Genomic DNA, 19,229 nt, shown 5'->3' with positions numbered 1-19,229 from the left:
AACTTATTGCTAACACATAAAAATCTCTTTCATTTTAATTTAGCAAATGCTGTAGCAACACATAAAAATTCCATTTTTTAATTTGAAAAGATTCAGAAAAAAGAGAAATCAGAGAGAATGTGGTCTCCAAAAGACCTCAAAGAATCTTGTTTTTCTTTTTTTTTTTTTTTTTTTTTGAGACGGAGTCTCACTCTGTCGCCCAGGCTGGAGTGCAGTGGCGCGATCTCGGCTCACTGCAAGCTCCACCTCCCGGGTTCATGCCATTCTCCTGCCTCAGCCTCCTGAGTAGCTGGGACTACAGGCCCCCACCACCGCGCCCGGCTAATATTTTGTATTTTTAGTAGAGACGGGGTTTCACTGTGGTCTCGATCTCCTGACCTTGTGATCCGCCTGCCCCGGCCTCCCAAAGAATCTTCTTAAAGATACACATGCCGGTAATTTTTGATAAAAGAAAACAGTAATTATAAGAAAGTATTATTTATCTAACACTATGGCAATTATTAACAAGTAACAATTTGTAGATAGTGGGATTGTGAAGCAGGATATTCCCCTGACCCCTTTGCAGGACTCGCAACTTGTTTACCCAGCCTGCAGGCTCAACTCATCATAGGAGGAAGTACATGAGTGAACAAGGCAGGAACTGTAGTACATGAGGCACTGGAAACCAACTCGCTATTTCAGCACCAGCAGGAGCGTACTCCACTCACTCAGACCTGCTGTGCTCCACCCCTTGTGGGAGGGAGCACACAGGTGAGTGGGTCCAGGAGCTGAGGTGATTGCATTTGGGGACTGGAAGGAGTAAATTCTATGCAGGCCCTGCAGCAGCATTTTGGGGGTGCCCCCAATCCTTGAAGCCCCAGAAAGCATGTTACAGTGGTCTTTTAGCTCTGCCATCTGCAGATGGCTGAAGTGTTAACAGATAAGTGGGCCCTCTGCCTCTTTGATGAGGCACCTGCCTTCCACCAACAAGGGCAAAGAGCTAGTGTGGTAGCCTTTTGTATCCACACTCATAGCTCCTGAGCTCTTGGCCAGCATCCGGGGAAAATGAAGTCATGCACAAAATTGAAAGATAATAAATGTGGGGGATTTTATTGCCAATGAAAGTGGGTCTCAGGAGGAAGGGGAGCTGAAAAGGGAACTGGGTGGGAAGGTAATCTTCCCCTGAAGTCCAGCTGTCTCTGGCCAGATACTTCTCTGAAGTTAATTACACAGGGAAGCTGTCCTTCTGAAGTCAAGCTGCATCTCTCTAATATCCAGCCATAGTCCCTCATGTCCAGCTGCTTCTCCTCTCTGTCAGCTGAGTCTGGGGTCTTTACAGGCACAGGATGGGATGGGGTGGGACCATGGATGGTTTAGGAAAAGGCAATATTTGAGCAGAAAAACAGAGATATAAATTCTCACTTTGGGCTGTTGTTTCAGGCTTTTCAGCTTGAGGGTGGGTCTTCACTAGGCACCTGCCCTTTTATACCTAGAATTTCTCTGCTGCTTGTCCCCATCTGTTGTACTAATCAGGATAATCTAACTTCTATTACAAATATTAGGCAAATATTCGTGGTTTAACACAATAAAGTTTGTGTGTCTCTTGTGTAATGTTACAATGCAGGTAAGCAGTGGCCTGTGTTTTGTGCTGTCAGGGAGACAAGTCAACTCCATCTTCTACATCTGCAATATTTAGGGTCTCAGAATCCTCCACTTAATTGTAGGCATTTAGATAAGAAAAAGAGCTTGAAGGAGCTTGGGGAGACTTTGTAGGGGCCAAGCCAGGAAAAAGTCCATAATTTCCCTTGAAAACACTGACCAGAACTGAAGGCATGGCTCCGCCTAACTGCAAAGGGACTTGGAAATGCAGACTAGAAGTTGTCTTTATAGTCTGTTCTCATACTGCTAATAAAGACATACCTGAGACTGGGTAGTTTATAAAGAAATGAGGTTTAATTGACTCAAAGTTCAACATGGCTGAGGAGGACTCACAATCATGGTGGAAGGTGACTGAGGAAGAAAGTCACATTTTACATGATGTTAGGCAAGAGGGAGAGCTTGTGCAGGAGAACTCCAATTTATAAAACCATCAGACCTTTTGAGACTTATTCACTACCATGAGAACAGTATGGGAAAAACTACCCCCATGACTGAATTATCTATACCTGGTCCCACCCTCACCATGTGTATTATTCATTTCAAGTTGAGATTTAGGTGGGGATACGGCCAAACTATATAATTTCACCCTGACCTCCCCTCCAAATCTCATGTCCTCACATTTCAAAAACAGTCATGCCTTTCCACAGTCCCCCCAAGTCTTAAATCATTTCAACATTAACTGAAAAGTTCACAGTCCAAAGTCTCATCTGAGACAAGGCAAGTCCCCTCCACCTATGATTTTGCACCTGTAAAATCAAAAGCAAGCTAGTTACTTCCTAGATACAATGAGGTTACAGGCATTTGGTAAATATATTCATTTCAAATGGGAGAAATTGGACAAAACAAAGGGGCTACAAGCCACATGTAAGTCTGAAATCCAGTGGGGCAGTCAAATCTTAAAGCTCCAAAAGAATCTCTTTTGACTCCATGTCTCATATCCGGGTCATGCAGATGCAAGAGGTGAGTTCCCATAGCCTTGGGCAGCTCTGCCCTGTGACTTTGCAGGATACAGCCCCCTGCCCCAGCTGCTTCCATGACTGGCACTGAGTGTCTGCAGCTCTTCCAGGTGCATGATAGAAGCTATCGGCAGACTGGATGAACCATTCTGGGGTCTGGAGGACGGTAGCCCTTTTTTCACAACACCACTGAGCAGTGCCCTAGTGCGAACTCATGTGGGACTTCAACCCCACATTTTCCTTCTGCACTGCCCTAGCAGAGCTTCTCCATGAGGACTCCACCCCTGCAGCAGACTTCTGCTTGGATATCCAGGCATTTCCATACATCTTCTGACATCTAGGCAGAGGTTCCCAAACCTCAATTCTTGACTTTTGTGCACCTTCAGGCTCAACACCACATGGAAGCTGCCAAAGCTTGGGGCTTGCACCCTCTGAAACAATAGCCCAAGCTGTACATTGGCTCCATTTAGCTACAGCTAGAGCAGCTGGGATGCAGGGCATCAAGTTCTGAAGCTGCACACAGCAGGGGGGCCCTAGATCCAGCCCAGGAAACCATTTTTCCCTCCTAGGCCTTTGGGCCTATGCTGGGAGGGGCTGCCACAAAGGTCTCTGTCATTCCCTGGAGACATTTTCTCCATTGTCTCAATGATTAGCATTTGGCTCCTCATTACTTAAACAAATTTCTGCAGTCAGCTTGAATTTCTCCCCAGAAAATGAGTTTTTCTTTTCCACTGCATCATAAGGCTGAAAATTTTTCAAACTTTTATGCTCTGCTTCCTCTTGAACTCTGCCACTTAGAAATTTCTTCCACCAGATAGGCCTAATCGTTTCTCTCAAGTTCAAAGTTCCATAGATCTCTATGTCAGGGGCAAAATTCCACCAGTCTTTGTATAGCAAGAGTGACCTTAATTCCAGTTCCCAACCAGTTTGTCATTTTCATCTGAGACTACCTTAGGCTAGACTTTATTGTTCATATCACTATCAGCATGTTGGAAAGCCACTCAACAAGTTTCTAGGAAGTTCCAACCCTTCCCACATCTTCTTGTCCTCTGAGCCCTCCAAGTCTCTAGGAAGCTCCAAAATTTCCCACATTTTCCTATCTTCTTCTGAGCCCTCCAAACTGTTCCAATCTCTGCCTGTTACACAGTTCCAAAGTCACTTCCACATTTTTGGGAATTTTTAGAGAACACCTCACTCTACTGGTAAGAGTTGACTGTCTTTTCTCATGCTGCTGATGAAGACATACCCAAGACTGGGTAGTTTATAAAGGAAAGATAGTTAATCGAGTCAAAGTTCCACATGGCTTGGGAAGCCTCATAATCATGGCAGAAGGTGAATGAGGAGCAAAGTCATGTCTTACATGGCAACAAACAAGAGAGAGAGTTTGTGCAGGGGAACAGGCCTAAATACAAAATTCTCAGATCTCATGAGATTTATTCGCTACCACAAGAACAGTATGGGGGAACCACCACCATGATTCAGTTATTTCCAGCTGGCCCCATCCTTGACACATGGGGATTATTACAATTCAAGTTGAGATTTGGGTGGGGACACAGACAAATCATATCATTGTCAAAGCAGACAACTCACAGGTATTTGTAAACAACTAGATTTCTGCCACAATCACCCACAGAGAGTATTTATTCATTGAATAGTAAGTCATATGTCCATTTACAGCTTATTTAAAACAGTGTTCATTACAAGAATACAACATGAAATGCCTCCAGGGAGAAGCTAACAAAGAAAATGGGTAGAGCAGCCAAGTATAGAGTGATGGAGACTGAGGCAACAAACAAGCACACATCCCAGCAAAACAACAGCAGATTTTACCAGCTCATCTGGAGACAAACCTAGAGTAACCAGTCCACAGATATCTAAAGAGATGTTGGTAGTGAAGACTTTATGAGAGAATCTCTGACATTAAACTTTCTTTTCAAATTCAAAATTTATTTTAAAAACGTTTTGCAGACAAATTTAACACTCATGGTTCTTTTGTGTATGTAGGTTGGGATGGGGTGGTGGGAAACAAGTGAAAGCATCTAATTGCCCACATTTTAAAACATAAAAGAAATAAAAAAGGAAAGGGGACTATTGAGGCAATAGAGTTGATAGTCACAGACATAAAATCTGTGCTTATCTAGAAATATGGTTTGAAGTTAAAAGATACTTTGGCTCTAAGAATGGCTGCAGAGGGTGAAACAGATTAAGTAACAGTCTGACAACCAGCAAGAGAAACTAAAATAGTCATAGCACCCCGAAATTAAGGCAAGGGCCAGTAGTATCTAGATACAGGGGCTAACGAACTGGTCACATCGACCAGTGGCCTAATGAAGAATAGGTAACTTCTATTTGTTCAATTTTTTTTTCTCCTGAATATTTTCACATTTCCAGCATAATTCCCAGTATGTATCTACATAGTTAAAATTACCTTTCAGCTAAAGTGTTTCATGCCAAAAAGCTGCTGTTTTCTTTTCAAAAAGAGGTGGTTCTTAGAAATGCCTCTACACTCTATGCTGTACCACAGTTAATTGTCTTCCTGATAATCCAATTTCCAAGTCCTGCCTGAATTAATTAAATTAGACTTTCAATAAGCTGGAGTGGCACCTTACTTTAGTACCTAGAGATAGCTTAGACATCACTTACATAACTAACAATATAAATTGAGACTTCACTGCTGTGAATTTGGGGGCTAGCCATACATTGAGAAATATAAAGTCATGAGCCATGTAATAGCATTTCCATTAACAATGAACCACAGGCTGGGCACGATGGCTCACTCCTGTAATCCTGGCACTTTAGGAGGCCAAGATGGGTGGAGCGCAAGGTCAGGAGATTGAGAACATGTTGGCCAACATGGAGAAACCCCATCTTTACTAAAAATACAAAAATTAGCCTGGCGTGGTAGCATGCTCCTGTAATCCCAGCTACTCGGGAGGCTGAGGCAGGAGAATCGATTGAATCTGGGAATCAGAGATTGCAGTGGGCCGAGATCATGCCACTGAACTCCAGCCTGGTGACAGAGCAAGACTCCATCTCAAAAAACAAAAACAAAAACAAACAAAAAAATGAACCACATATAAGATGATGGTCCCCTAAGATTACAATACTGATTTTATTGTACTTTTTGTATGTTTATATATGTTTATATATACAAATACCATTGTGTTACAAATTGCCCACAGTATTCAGTAGTGTGCAGTACAGTAACATGTAGCCTAAGAGTAGTACACTATATTAAAAATATAGTCCAAGTGTGTAGTAGGCTCTACCATCTGAAGTTTATGTAAGTATATCCTATAACATTTGCACAATGACAAAATCCCCTAAAGACACATTTCCCATAAGATTTTCCCATTGTTAAGCTATGAGTTACTGTAATAAATGACTTATGAAATAAATCTTAATATTTTTTTAAAAAGTAATTTACGATTTTTCTGGTAAAATAATTTGATTGCACACTTTGAAAGACACAATGAATTTATTGAATTCATTTCTTGTGTCATAGTCTGTTCATCATGACCTTACAGTACAGCTAATTAAGATCAAGTAGTTTTTTTATTATTTACATAATGATGTTCATTTTATAATGATTTTATTTCATAATACTTACCCTTCATTGAATACCAAAGTGTTTTTGTAGCAATATTACCCTGTTCACCTCATTTAGATTTAAAAGATCAAAAGAATTATTGTTTATATCAGTAAGAAATTGATTTCATTCTTATAAATTGAACTGACTGAATAACTGGGATGGTGTTTGTAGGTTTTATCTTACATCATCAATTTTGAAACTAAATCAAATGGTTGTTTAATTTATTTTCTTCATTTTGCGTTATTAAATGACACATAGAGACAGAAAATAGGTAGAAAACTTTTCTCAAACTGATTTGAAGAAGTATTGTGTGTATCATTGCTTTCAGAGTAAATACTAAAAACCTGAGCATCAGCACTGCCTATCGGGGAATGAGATTCCTAGTCATTGTTTCAGTGGACAGAAGGAAAGGTGATCAGTGGCAGAGAGCAATACAAAGATGGGGAGAAATAGCATCTGATTGGACAATGCATGATAGGCATGATTACAAAGTATAAACCATAAGAAAGGGAAGGAAGGGAATTGCCCCAAAGTGAATCCATTGAATTTTTGGTTGAAAGAATAGTCCTGTCATTTGAGGCACAAAGAAAGACATTGTTTTTCTCATCAGCAACCTCACCTGCAGATCTGTTCCCAGTCATCTAGCATTTTGTGATGCTGTAAGGAGAAACGCACAAACGTCAAAGCAAAGCTTCCCCTATTTGATCATTTTGCCTAGCACTGACATTTTAAAAGGTCATTTAACACACAGTGGTGGCAGTTTCAAAGTATTCACAATTAGAGGTTTTGTGTACTATGTGAACAAATGGGAAGTATAAAAGAACTTTTACATATTTTAACATGAATTTGTCTCTAGTAATACCCTTAATATGATAATTATAGTAATATTTTAGCATGTCTTAACATTTTATCAAGTTTTTCCAAAGTTCCATGAAATTTTCTTTGTCCACTGGGAGATCTTAACTTGCATTAAATACATCAATATATTTACCTTTATCAATATCTCTGGTGAATAATTTCACTCTAAAATGTAAGTTCAGTTTTTCTCTGTTATTTCAATCATGTTCAGCTGTTTACCAATTTATGAGTAATTATTTAAGGAGATTCTATTTAGAGACAATTTGTTAAATTATATAAATTTAGGGCTTAATCTGCTAAATTTTAAAAAAATGATTATAGCAAATGCAAGGAAGCTAAACATTATTAGAAAAAATTATAATCTCCATTTTTGTTTTTCGAAACATTGGATTTCAAATTCTACCTTCTGATAGTTAGCTAATTTTACAGTATATATTACTTTTAGAATCTTTGCATTCTAAACCTGAGTTCTGAATATTAAGTTTAATACAGAGTCATTTTCCACATAAGTAAATTTGGCTTTTACAATTATTAAAAACACATCAAAAGGCGAAAGATCGTTATGTACATGTACCCTACAACTTAAAGTATAATAATAATAATAATAATAAAAGAAGAAAAAAAACACATCAAAAGTGTTCTGATAACAAAGCAAGACCGTGTTTAGTAACACATTCTAATGTTTTCAGAAATATTGTCCGTTTTGATCATATGTGTGATTTCTTTAGTCTGAAGAAATAAAGGAACATAGGAGATTTATACTGTATAAAATAAATTACATTCATATTAAAAATTTAAAAAATATATTTCTGTGACATACAAATATATGCATCTATATTGCATAAATATATATTGTACTCAGCCACATATTTGCAGGGGAAACTAATAGTTGATCTTGTCTTGGACTCTTTTTGAACACGATGAAATAATGATCTACTTGTCACTGCCCTGCTATTCTTCCTGTTCTCTGACCAGATTATAAGTAGAATCATATAATAAAATTTTGTAAATAACCAAGAGGAATATTTTGCACAAACTATTTACTCAATATTAGAGAACTGTTTTTAGGCAAAGCCAAGGCTAGAACAAAGTTTTTCTGATGTCTACTGCAGTGATTTTTAGAAAGTGAATATACACAACTGACTACTTACCAAAGTATTTTATTGACTCAGCTTTTCATATACCTATGCTTATTTATCTGCACATGTTTATCAAATACTTTGTATAGCAGGCTCACTACATATTTAATTGAATAGTTTTCCTAATGTAGTATTTGCATCATTTAAAAAAACAACTCTAGTCCTTGTTAGCACATGCAACAGGGACTACACAGGAAAGAGACAAAAAATGAAGTTAGACCAGTTTGGCTCATTATGAAACAAAACCTTCTTTTGACCAGCATTTCTCTACTTTTTTTTTTCTCCCTTTAATCTTGCACATGGAAAAGATAGTTCAGCCTCCTATAGAGTATAACATTCTATAACAGATGCAGAAGAAATATTTCAGCATCTTCAAATACCTCTTATCCCTACTGTTGATTTCTGTGTTAGTTTTGCCTGATTGGTTTAGCAACTCTGAGGAGCTGTGTTGTGCTCTCTATTTGGATGATGTTTTAGTAGTAATTTTAGGCTAAAGACTTCACTCAATTGGCCCTTTTGAAATGTATTAATCTTGTGGTGTTGGTGGTGAATAAAGGATAAATTAGGAAGCCTTTATTATTGATCTGTCCAAAGCTTTCATGTTACTTGATCATGCTCTGCTGTTCATACAGTTGAAGGCAATTAATTTTAGAAACGAGACAAGCTGTTAACACAGAACAGTTTGCAAGCCTTCCTGTAACACAATATGATACACTGAAGACACTGTACTTTATTGTAAAGTGTTGGATCATTTCAATTAATTTTCTTTCAATTCTAAATTAGCAGGGTATTTAAATATGTGCTTGCTCTGTTCTGTCCTCTTATCTTTCCAAATTGGGTGTTATCCTGGAGTTTAAACAGGAGAGGTCAAATGTAAAAGTACTAAGTGCTTTAAGTTTGTTTGGCAGCCTTGATAGCATTCTATAGCTCACTTCCTTTTAATGCTTGGCCACTGGGATCCTGAATAGGCTGTTTTAATGTTTTTAAAATCAGTTTTTTAAACTCTTAGATTTAGTTTCCTACTTAAAGATAGACAATTTCTTTGAATACCCAGAATTCAGATCTCTGCCAACATTATAAATATACTTTTAATATTACAGCAAATAATCCATTAAGATGACAAAAAACCTGTTAATATTAATTGTACAATGCAGTTTTATATCATTTAGATCAAAGGAAAAGCTATTTAAATTGAATAGGTTAATGTTTCTGTATTACTTAAAAATGTATAATTCTATGGAACTGGATTTCCCTTGTTATAATACACATGCTAAGAAAAAATGTATCATAAAATGAATAAAATATATTATTGAAACTCCACTTATGTTAATTAAATTCCCCCAGCTTTGGAGTTTTTTTATTTTTGTTTTTCTATTTATATGTCTACAAGCCTGACATCTTAGAATTAAATGAGATTGATCAAAGTTTATAATGACAGGTATTTTAGGAAATGTTATTTTAAAGAACTTCATGATGAACGGTAAACACAATAGAGACAATGTATCCATCTGAACTACAGCTACAACAAAGCTTTAGAAACATTAAAATTATATACATCACACATTACAGACATTTCATTGTTCTATTGAGCTTATAAATATCAGCATCAACATATTAGTTGAAGTGTGAGGACAATTGTAAATACCATTCCCAACATTTACAGTTACCATTGCTATATTAAGTCAAATATCAGCACAGTTAATGAGTTAAAATGGTTAAATAAAAAGCAATGTGATATAATGTCACTTTTTCAAAATATAAAGATGAATCTATTTTTGCAAAATTGACTAAATTGGCTCACTTATCATATACATGTTTATAGAGAAAGATATGATCTTGGTTGAATTTTCCTTACTCTGAACTATCTAAAAACCATCTTCCCAATTCTGTGTAAGAGAGATATACACTGTAACAGATACCAAAAGTAGCTTCACTGAGTTAGAGGTAAATATACAACACAGTGTGCTTATACAAGGTCATGTATCCATGGACCTTAAAGGACTCTAGTTATTTTAAGCAAATTACACACTTAAATGTAGGTTTTCTTTCTTTTGTCTTTATCAAGATGAAAATAAAGCAATAAATACTACATATACTATGTAAAAAGAAGCAACTTCTATAGGCATAATATGAGGAAAAAATAGCTACACGTTTCTGAAGAAATCTAAATATAATTTGTAGTTGAAGAAAAAATATATTTTTGTATTTGTCCTATATAACATGGTACTTTGTGGCTCTACCATGTAAGGAAAAGACGAAAACTGGCTACAGGTAAACAAAACACAATGCATTCTAGCCAACATTTTTTTTCCTAAACAAATCATGCATAATTTGAAGTGTATATAATGCCATTTGAGTAATGAAGTCTACACATGATAATGTCCTTTTATTTTTCCTAAACTCCAAGGAGTTTCATTTAATATTGGTACAATTGGAATTCAATGATCTTATATGACCTTTGGAAATGGAAATAATATTTTAATATGACAACTTTTATACATTTAAATTATACCTGGATGAAAAAACTTATGAAAATGTGTGTGTTTCCACAGTAGTAACAAATACACCAAATCCCCACATAATAGAACAGAAAATATGCCCAGTATGAGACTAAATAGTACAGATGTCTGAGTTACTTTAAATAGATACATGTGCTGAAATGTATTTTATTATGAATTAAGGTTCAAAAGCAAGAAGCTTGTATAAAAGTTCAGTAAATATTTCTCTAATGATGCTTTTCTTCCATATTAATTATTCATGTTGAAAACTAAAATGTTGGCCCTCATGATGTTCCAAATACAGTAAGATTTTTTTTAACTATGTAAATGCAATCCAGGCACACACTGTAGTTAAAAACTTCATTGCTAGAGTTGAAGTCATACAATAGCCAGCAATTCACTTAGGAGAGTATGAGTGGGTCAAGTTGAGAGTTCAGGACATGGGAACCTATTACATTTTGTTTGTTTGAACTTAAGGTAAAGATTGAGTGTAATGAGACTCTATATAAATACACAAAAGGAATGAACATTCAGAGCAGTTTTAAGATGTTAGAGAGGCCCTATTTGGGTACTAGCAATTATCATTATTCCCTGAGTAACTCTGTGAGTAACAGACACAAATCTCAACCTAATGCCCAGAATTTGTGACAGAGTAACTTTAAAACCATAGAACCAATCACAATGTTTAACCATATCGGGACTAAAAATTTGTTATAGCATCTAGCATACTTTATACGTAAGTTCTTGTGAAATTGAATAGGATATGTGACATACTTTCTACTGAGTGATGGTCATATATAGAAGCCACCCCTTAATTAAATTCTTCACTTGTGCTGGATGCAGTAACTCACACCTGCAATCCCAGCACTTGGGAGGCCAAGGAAGGAAGATTGCTCGAGGCCAGGAGTTTGAGACCAGCCTGGGCCACTTAGAGAGAATCTCTCTCTCTCTACAAAAAAATTTAAAAATTAGCCAAGTGTGGTGGCATGTGCCTGCAGTCCCAGCTACTCAGGAAGCTGAGGGAGGAAGATCGCTTGAGCCCAGGAGTTCGAGGTTGCAGTGAGCTATGATCAAGCCACTGTATTCCAGTCTGCATGACAGAGCAAGACTATCACAAACAAACAAAAACCCTCTTCAGTCATTCACTTAGAGTATTAGTCCATTTTCACACTGCTATAAACGACTACCTAAGACTGGGTAATTTATGAAGAAAAGAGGTTTAATTGACTCACAGATCTGCAGGCCATACAGGAAGCATGACTGGGAGGCCTCAGAAAACTTACAATCATGGCAGAAGGTGAAGAGGAAGCAAGCACGTCTTACCGCGGCAGAGCAGGAGAGAGAGAGACTGAAGGGGGAAGTGCCACACTTTTTAACTGTAAGATCTCGTGAGAATTCACTCACTATCACGAGAACAGCAGGGAGCAAATCCACCTCTATGATTTAATCACCTCCCACAAGGTCCCTCCTCTGACACATGGAGATTACAATTCGAGATGAAATTTGAGTAGAGCCAATGGCTGTCACTTGAGTAAGTGAAGGAGATTGAGCAGAAGTTACAATTCTAGTGTTTCCTCACATAATTGCCTTATATTAATACATTGTATTTTACTTTAAAATTAGAATAGCTACACAAAAAGCAAAACTTATTCATGATCTGATCCCTAAAAATTAAGCAAGATCAAGAATTACAAATTTTTCCAGACTCCTTTCTGTATATATAGACATATTATGTATTAATTATAGAATTGATATTCTCTGATACATACCATTTTGTAACCTACGTGTCATTTAAATCTTTTTATAAGGTGAAATATTTTCCAAGAATTATATATTTTGGTGCTATAGATTCCTTAGTGGCTTCCAAGTATGCCTCTGTATGTATATGTATTTACTTAATACACCACCTATTAATGGATTTTATATTGTTTTCCACTTTCACAGTTGTAAACAAATACATCTCAAAATTAATATTGTTCTATTAAAAGTAAACCTAGACAGTAAGATATTTGATACTTGGCAAATTTTCTTCAAGAAATTAAGTACCAAAATATTTTCCCCCAAAAAATTTGAATGCCCTGTTTCTACATACTCTTATAATTAACCTTAAGAACTATTTTTCAAACATACATATAAAAAGAGTTACATGCAAAAATATATATATATTTATATCTTGTCATCAAAACTGGACCTGCTTCTAAGTGATCTTGGTATGACACCAACATGATTTTCCTAGAATTACCATATCTCCTTGTCTTATAAAATTTTTTATCATAAAACTCTCAAAGCTTTAGATCATGGAATTATGGTCATTGTATATATTTGGTAGTTTTTTTAACTGATGCTATAGTGTTGTTCTGTATTTGTCTTTCACCAATACAAGATAAAGTAAGCAAGCTTTCACTAATATAGCCAGATGCACAAACATTTTTAAAATGCATGGGGTGGTCATTGTGTACATGAGATTGACACACTTTGGAGAGTTTGAATTTTGCCAGAGTCTTGTCTGTAACATAGAACGTGATCTTATATAATGTTTCTGATTCTGATCATCTTCACGCCTCTCTTAAAAATGTAAAAAGTCTTAGATTTTTCTCAGCATCACCAGCTCATAGTACATGTTCTCAGAACCATCTGGCCTGTTGGACTACATAAGAGCAGTTTTAGAGGGAAATAAATGTTGAAGCCAGATGGATGAATATACAGAGAGTGAAAGTAAAGTCAGTGAGCATAAAGAATTATTTCTAGAAATTTTACTTATAAAGTTAAAAGAGAGATTCATTGTTGTCTAGAATTTAACTCTCAAAGAAGAATGTGGTAGTTTTGTTTATTTGTATAGTTTTTAGACGAAAGAGTCTTAAGTATTATGTATTTATGATACAGTTTCAGGAGAGAAACAGTTCATGTCACTGCTATGTACTAAGTGTTTCTATCCCGTCAAAATTTGTATTTGAACACTGTAACTCCCAATGTATTTGGAGGTGTGCAAACCAAGAAGGGATCCTCACCAGAAACTGAATCTCTCAGAACCTTGATCTTGGACTTCTCCCCCTTCCAGAACTGTGAGGAATAAATGATGAATGTCCGTTGCTTAAGTCAACCAGTGTATGGCATTTTGTTTCAGCAGCCCAAGTTAACTAAGATAGCCAATAAAGACAGAGTTGATAGAGCAAGACCTCTGGAGAAATCACAAGTCAGTGGAGCCATGAGCACAGGTAAAATAATTGTGTGGCTTAGAAGACATATATGCATCCTCCTTGTCCTGAAGAGAAAGAGGAAAGACTGCAGTGAGTATCAATACATGTATTGGTGGAGAAAGTAAGTAGTTGTGGAAATTCCTAATTGATAGCCTGAATTACTTCTTCATATCAGGAGGCAAGATCATCGCCTCAAAGAATGTTTAAAATGCGAAGACATACAGTAAAGAATTGACACCTATAATGAATAAAAAATGAAAGCTGACAGGGACTGGTTCTCAAACTTCATGGAAAACTCAAAATAATTTTCCAGTAGATTTTTGCTCTTGCCATCAGGGAAACCAGCACCCAATATTTCAACGTAGGTTCTTTTCTATTTTCCCTAAGTGTCGGCCAGTCTGAGAAATAAAGTGAAAGAGTACAAAAGAGGGAAATTTTATAGCTGGGTCTCCGGGGGTGACATCACATATTGGCAAGTTCCATGATGCCCCCTGAGCCACAAAACCGGCAAGTTTTTATTAGGGATTTCAAAAGGGGAGGGGTACATGAATAGGGAGTGGGTCTCAGAGATCACATGCTTTAGGGGCAACAAAAGATCACAAGGATGGAAGGGCAGGGCAAGGTCATAAGGCTGGGGTGAAATTAGAATTACTGATGATGTTCCTTGTCCCACTGTGCATGCATTGTCATTGACAAACATCTTAACAGGAAACAGGGTTCAAGAGCAGAGAACTGGTCTGACTAGAATTCCCTTCCCAGGGTTATTCCTTACTGGGAAAATAATTCAGCGATATTTCTCCTACTCATTTTCTTCAGTAAGAAAAATATGACTCTGTTCTGCCCAGCCCTGCAGGCAGTCAGACCTTATGGTTATCTCCCTTGTTCCCTGAACATCACTGTTATCCTATTCTTTTTCAGGGTGCCCAGGTTTCATGTTGTTCAAACCCACATGTTTTACAAACAATTTGTGGAGTTAATGCAATCATCACAGGGTCCTGAGGTGATATACAGCCTCAACTTACAAAGATGATGGGATTAAGAGATTAAAGTAAAGACAGGCATAGGAAATTATAAGAGTTATTGATTGGGTAAGTGATAAATGTCCGTGGAATCTTCACAATTTATGTTCAGAGATTGCAGTAAAGGCAGGCATAAGAAATTATAAAAGTATTAATTTGGGAAACTAATAAATGTCCATGAAATCTTCACAATTTATGTTCTTCTGCCGTGACTTTAGCCAGTCCCTCCGTTAGGGGTCCCTGACTTCCTGCAACACTTGCCTTTCTTGTTTGTTGAGAATTTTCTCAACCAATTTTAAGAAACATTTAAGAATTATTAAAATCTAAAAGATTTGAGGAGCTAATTGGCTAATGGGGAATCCAATTACAGTGTAGGATCCACTGATTTGAAGCCAAGGTATACTGTAAGAGCATGCTGATGGGTTGCTGAGGTTGCCTGAAGATGATAATTTGCCACACTGGTCGAAAGAAAAATCTAGGAAAGAGGCTATGTTAGCCTGGTGCATTCTGGAGATGTCAGGAATTCTGGAAAGATTTGAAGAAGACACAGACCATCATGTAGAATGTCCTTGATTAATGTAGAGGAGCGATCTAAGCATTAGTAGCAAACATGAACAAATGCAGAGGATATACTCAAATGAGATGAATTTCAAATCAGATGATAATTTTGCCTAAGGGTAGAGTCTAGTGGCAGCCCTAAACAGTTAAAAGAGTACAAAAAGCTGTGTGTTCAAAATCACTTTGAATATGATTTAACTGTTACTTAAAAGTGCACATAATAACATTAATATTTACTATTATTGAAATAATAACTTGGATTGAGTGATTAACCATTGTCAAACTTGCACTGTGTAACTAAATATGCGTATGCCTTAGCTCAATAAACTTCATTTTAAGAAAGTATTATGACCATTTATAGAAGAAGAAATCAAGAGTTAGCATGTAAGTAGCTTATTGAAGTTTACACAGCTGGAAAGAGGATGTGCTTGGATAAAAGCTAGGTCTGTCTTATTGGAAAACTGCCTCTGGAGTAGGGATAGAGTTGGAGAGAACAGAGGGTTTGTTTGTTTGTTTTGAGACAGTATCACTCGGTCAACCAGGCTGGAGTGTGGAGTGCAGTGGTGCAATCTAAGCTCACTGTAACCTTGGTTCAATGCAACCTTCTAGTCTCAAGCAATCCTCCTACCCTAGACTCCTGAGTAGCTGGGACTATAGACATGTACCACCATACCCAGCTAATTTTTGTATTTTTTTTTAGAGACAGGGTTTCATCATGTTTCCCAGGCTGATCTCAAACTCCTGAGCTCAAGCAATCCACCCACCTGGGGATTACAGGAGTGAGCCACCATTGCCTGGCCAGTTGATGGAGGCTGAATGCCAGAGAACTGAGGATTAAAAGGGTGGTTAGGTGGTGGTTAAAACAATTTAAATTTCTTTAGAAACATTTGTGAAAAAGGAGTGAGATAGTATTGTAGCTTATGAAGAATCAGAATAAAATTTGTGTGTGTGGTTTTTTTTGTATTTTACAATTTTTTGCATTAAGAATGGACAAGTTTTAGTACATTTGGGACAGGGATGATGCCTAGTAAATAAAGCTTATTGAGGAGGGGTAGAAGATAAGCCAATATAAATAGATGATATGACTTTCCATAACATGACATGAAGTGAGAGACAAGGAATATTCAAAGCAAAGTGTCAAAGGAGAAGAAAAGATCAGTGACAGTCATTCATTTTTTATCAGTTTTTAGATGACTCATGGACTCAGAAAGGGATGTAGTTCTTTCATTTGCGTAAGTATCACTCTTATAAATTCATTACTTACATAGATATTTCTATTGAAGTAATTTTACTTAATTCAGAACTTGCTAAATCATTTTTCTGTCAGGAAAAAATTAGGGCAACAATGAAAATTGTATATTGAGAATAAAAGAAGGAAGGAGAGAAAAGGAAATGAGAGAGGGAGCAAAAGAGAGAGGAAGAAAGGAAGACAGAAGGGAATATTATTTGTTGAATTGAATCCTGTTCTGCAAATAAAGAAGTTGAAGTCCTATCCTCTGCTGTCCATGAATGTCACCTTACTTGGAAATAGAGTCTTTGTAGATGTAATCAAATTAAGATAAGGTCATTACAGTGGGCCTAATCCATTATGATAGATATCCTCATAAGAAGGGGAAATTCGGACACATGTTGAAAGTGCCTTTGCAAAATTTATAACTTTTGCAAAATTAAACTAAGGAAAACTTGCAAAATTTGCAAATTATAACTAAGGAAATTATAACAATTCCATCTTGCCTCTAATCTCTAAACTGTCCTTATCCATTCATAGGTGTAGGCTGAACTAGCCTTGGGAAGGAATTTAGTTTATAGTTTAAAGAACAGCCCTTCTCAAAAGCTAAACTACTGTAAAACGAATGAAAGGCCACCAGCCACCAAGTTGGAATGAGAGAGGTTGGAATTCTAAATATTATCAATCATTATTCTGGAGGTCATGAGATTTTCAACTATCCCAATTACTCTTAAAGATAGCATCACTATTGTGAACCTATAATTGGCCTTTTAAGATGTCTTTTCAGGTTTTTGCATTTCTAACTACCAGATGGCCCCACCTGGACCTGCCAACCAGTTTGATGGCCCCACCCATGAACTGACTTAGCATAAGGGAACAACTTCGACTCCCTATGATTTCATCCTCAAACCAACCAATCAGCACTCCCGATTCACTGGCCCCCCTTCCCTCCAAGTTATCCTTAAAAACTCTGATCCTGAAGTTATCAGGGAGACTGATTTGAGTAATAATAAAACTCCAGTCTCTTCCACAGCCAGCTCTGCATGAATTACTCTTTCTCTATTTCAATTCTCCTGTATTGATAAATGGGCTCTGTCTAGACAGTGGGCAAGGTGAACCCCTTGGGTGGTTACAATATTAGAGACAGACATGCAGAAAAGGGAGGTCATTCAGAGACATCAAGTGAGAGGACAGCCATCTGAAGACAGAGGCAGAGACTGGAGTTCAGCTACAACAAGCCAAATAATACCAAAGACTGTTAGATGTTAGAGAGGCAAGGAAGGATTCTCTCTTAAAGGCTTCCAAGGGAACAGGCCCTTGGACACTTTGATTTCAGACTTGCAGTCTCCAAAACTGTGAGAGAATACATTTCAGTTGTTTTAAGCCATCCAGGTTTGGGTCCTGTTTTATCCAGGCTTTGGAAACTATTACAGACCCCCAAGTTATGAATTTCATCAGCTGTATATAAACAGAAATATTCACTTCTCTTCCCATTCAGAAGTAGAGAGCTTATTTTTTCCTCTCTTGGGAAGAAGGGGAAGGGCTCTAGATCCAAACTCAAGTTTCATGGGGGAAGAAGACATTTCATTACTCTTTGAGTGGCAGCAAATGTCCCCACTATAAAGAAACCTAAGTATAGGCTCTGAGTCTGTGTCTCTCAGTCCTCGTTTTCTTATTTTTTCTTATTAGGCCACTCACTTAGCATCTTATTACCTAAGGATCTTGGTGTTTTCCTGCCCCACATAACAGTGGATAAATGGTATAATGTTAATGTCTTCAACAAGATAAACAGTGTCAAAACTGTACCCTTAGGTATGTAGTTATATTTATTTAGGAAAAAAGTGTACATGTTTGACAATATCTGCATTAGATTTCTCTCTGGATAAAATCAATCTGTTATTTAGCTGTTCCTCTGTAACATGTTTGATGACACATAATCCCTCTTTAATTTGATTTTATCTTATATTTTCTGCCTTGGGTGTGATTTCACACCTCTGAGTAAATAATTAAAAATATCCTACCTGGGATACTGTCATATAAAGAAAGAAAATAATTATAGTATCCTCACGTGAGAGGAAAATACAAACTCGGGACCCTAGTTTACTATTCCAAAAGGAAAAAAATTAAGATGGAAGGCAAATAAATCGTTGAAGAAACTGCCCTTCCTTTTGTTCCTAAGCAGGTAGCTACAAATAAAGGGTTAAACATCTCCACAGGTCGCTACTCTATGTTCACCTCATCCTATGTAAAGTGCCCATTTGCTAAGCAAAAGATAAATGCCTAATGGACTATTCCTCTACATGCTCCTTTGCTCTTGCAACCACACCCTTCCTCTTTCTCCTCCAGCCCACTTATTCCCAGGAACCACAGACTGTTTCTGTGATTCTGTGTTCTTTGCTTCCAGGCATTGTGCTAGACCTTGGCAAATTGATTTGAGACCTGTCTCAGATACTTCTTGGTTTACACTCATCCAAACTAAAGGACAGCTGCTCAGAAATCAACTACCCACATCCTATCCATCATTTTTACTTTATTGTCACAGATCT

At 37.1% G+C, this 19,229-nt stretch overlaps 2 long non-coding RNA genes across 2 annotated transcripts in view; one reads left to right on the top strand and one right to left on the bottom strand.

Annotated features, from left to right (window-relative positions):
- LOC105477104 (uncharacterized) overlaps positions 1-19,229 on the bottom strand; it is a 264,418-nt gene that overhangs the window by 198,222 nt on the left and 46,967 nt on the right. The gene's annotated exons all lie outside the window — the stretch shown is intronic.
- LOC105477109 (uncharacterized) overlaps positions 1-19,229 on the top strand; it is a 65,228-nt gene that overhangs the window by 44,821 nt on the left and 1,178 nt on the right. The window lies entirely within an intron of this gene.

This window comes from Macaca nemestrina, chromosome 16 (genome assembly GCF_043159975.1).
Source record: "Macaca nemestrina isolate mMacNem1 chromosome 16, mMacNem.hap1, whole genome shotgun sequence".
Taxonomy (NCBI): Eukaryota; Metazoa; Chordata; class Mammalia; order Primates; family Cercopithecidae; genus Macaca; species Macaca nemestrina.
Note: the sequence above shows the minus strand (reverse complement) of the source record. Positions and strands in the feature narration are given on the sequence as shown.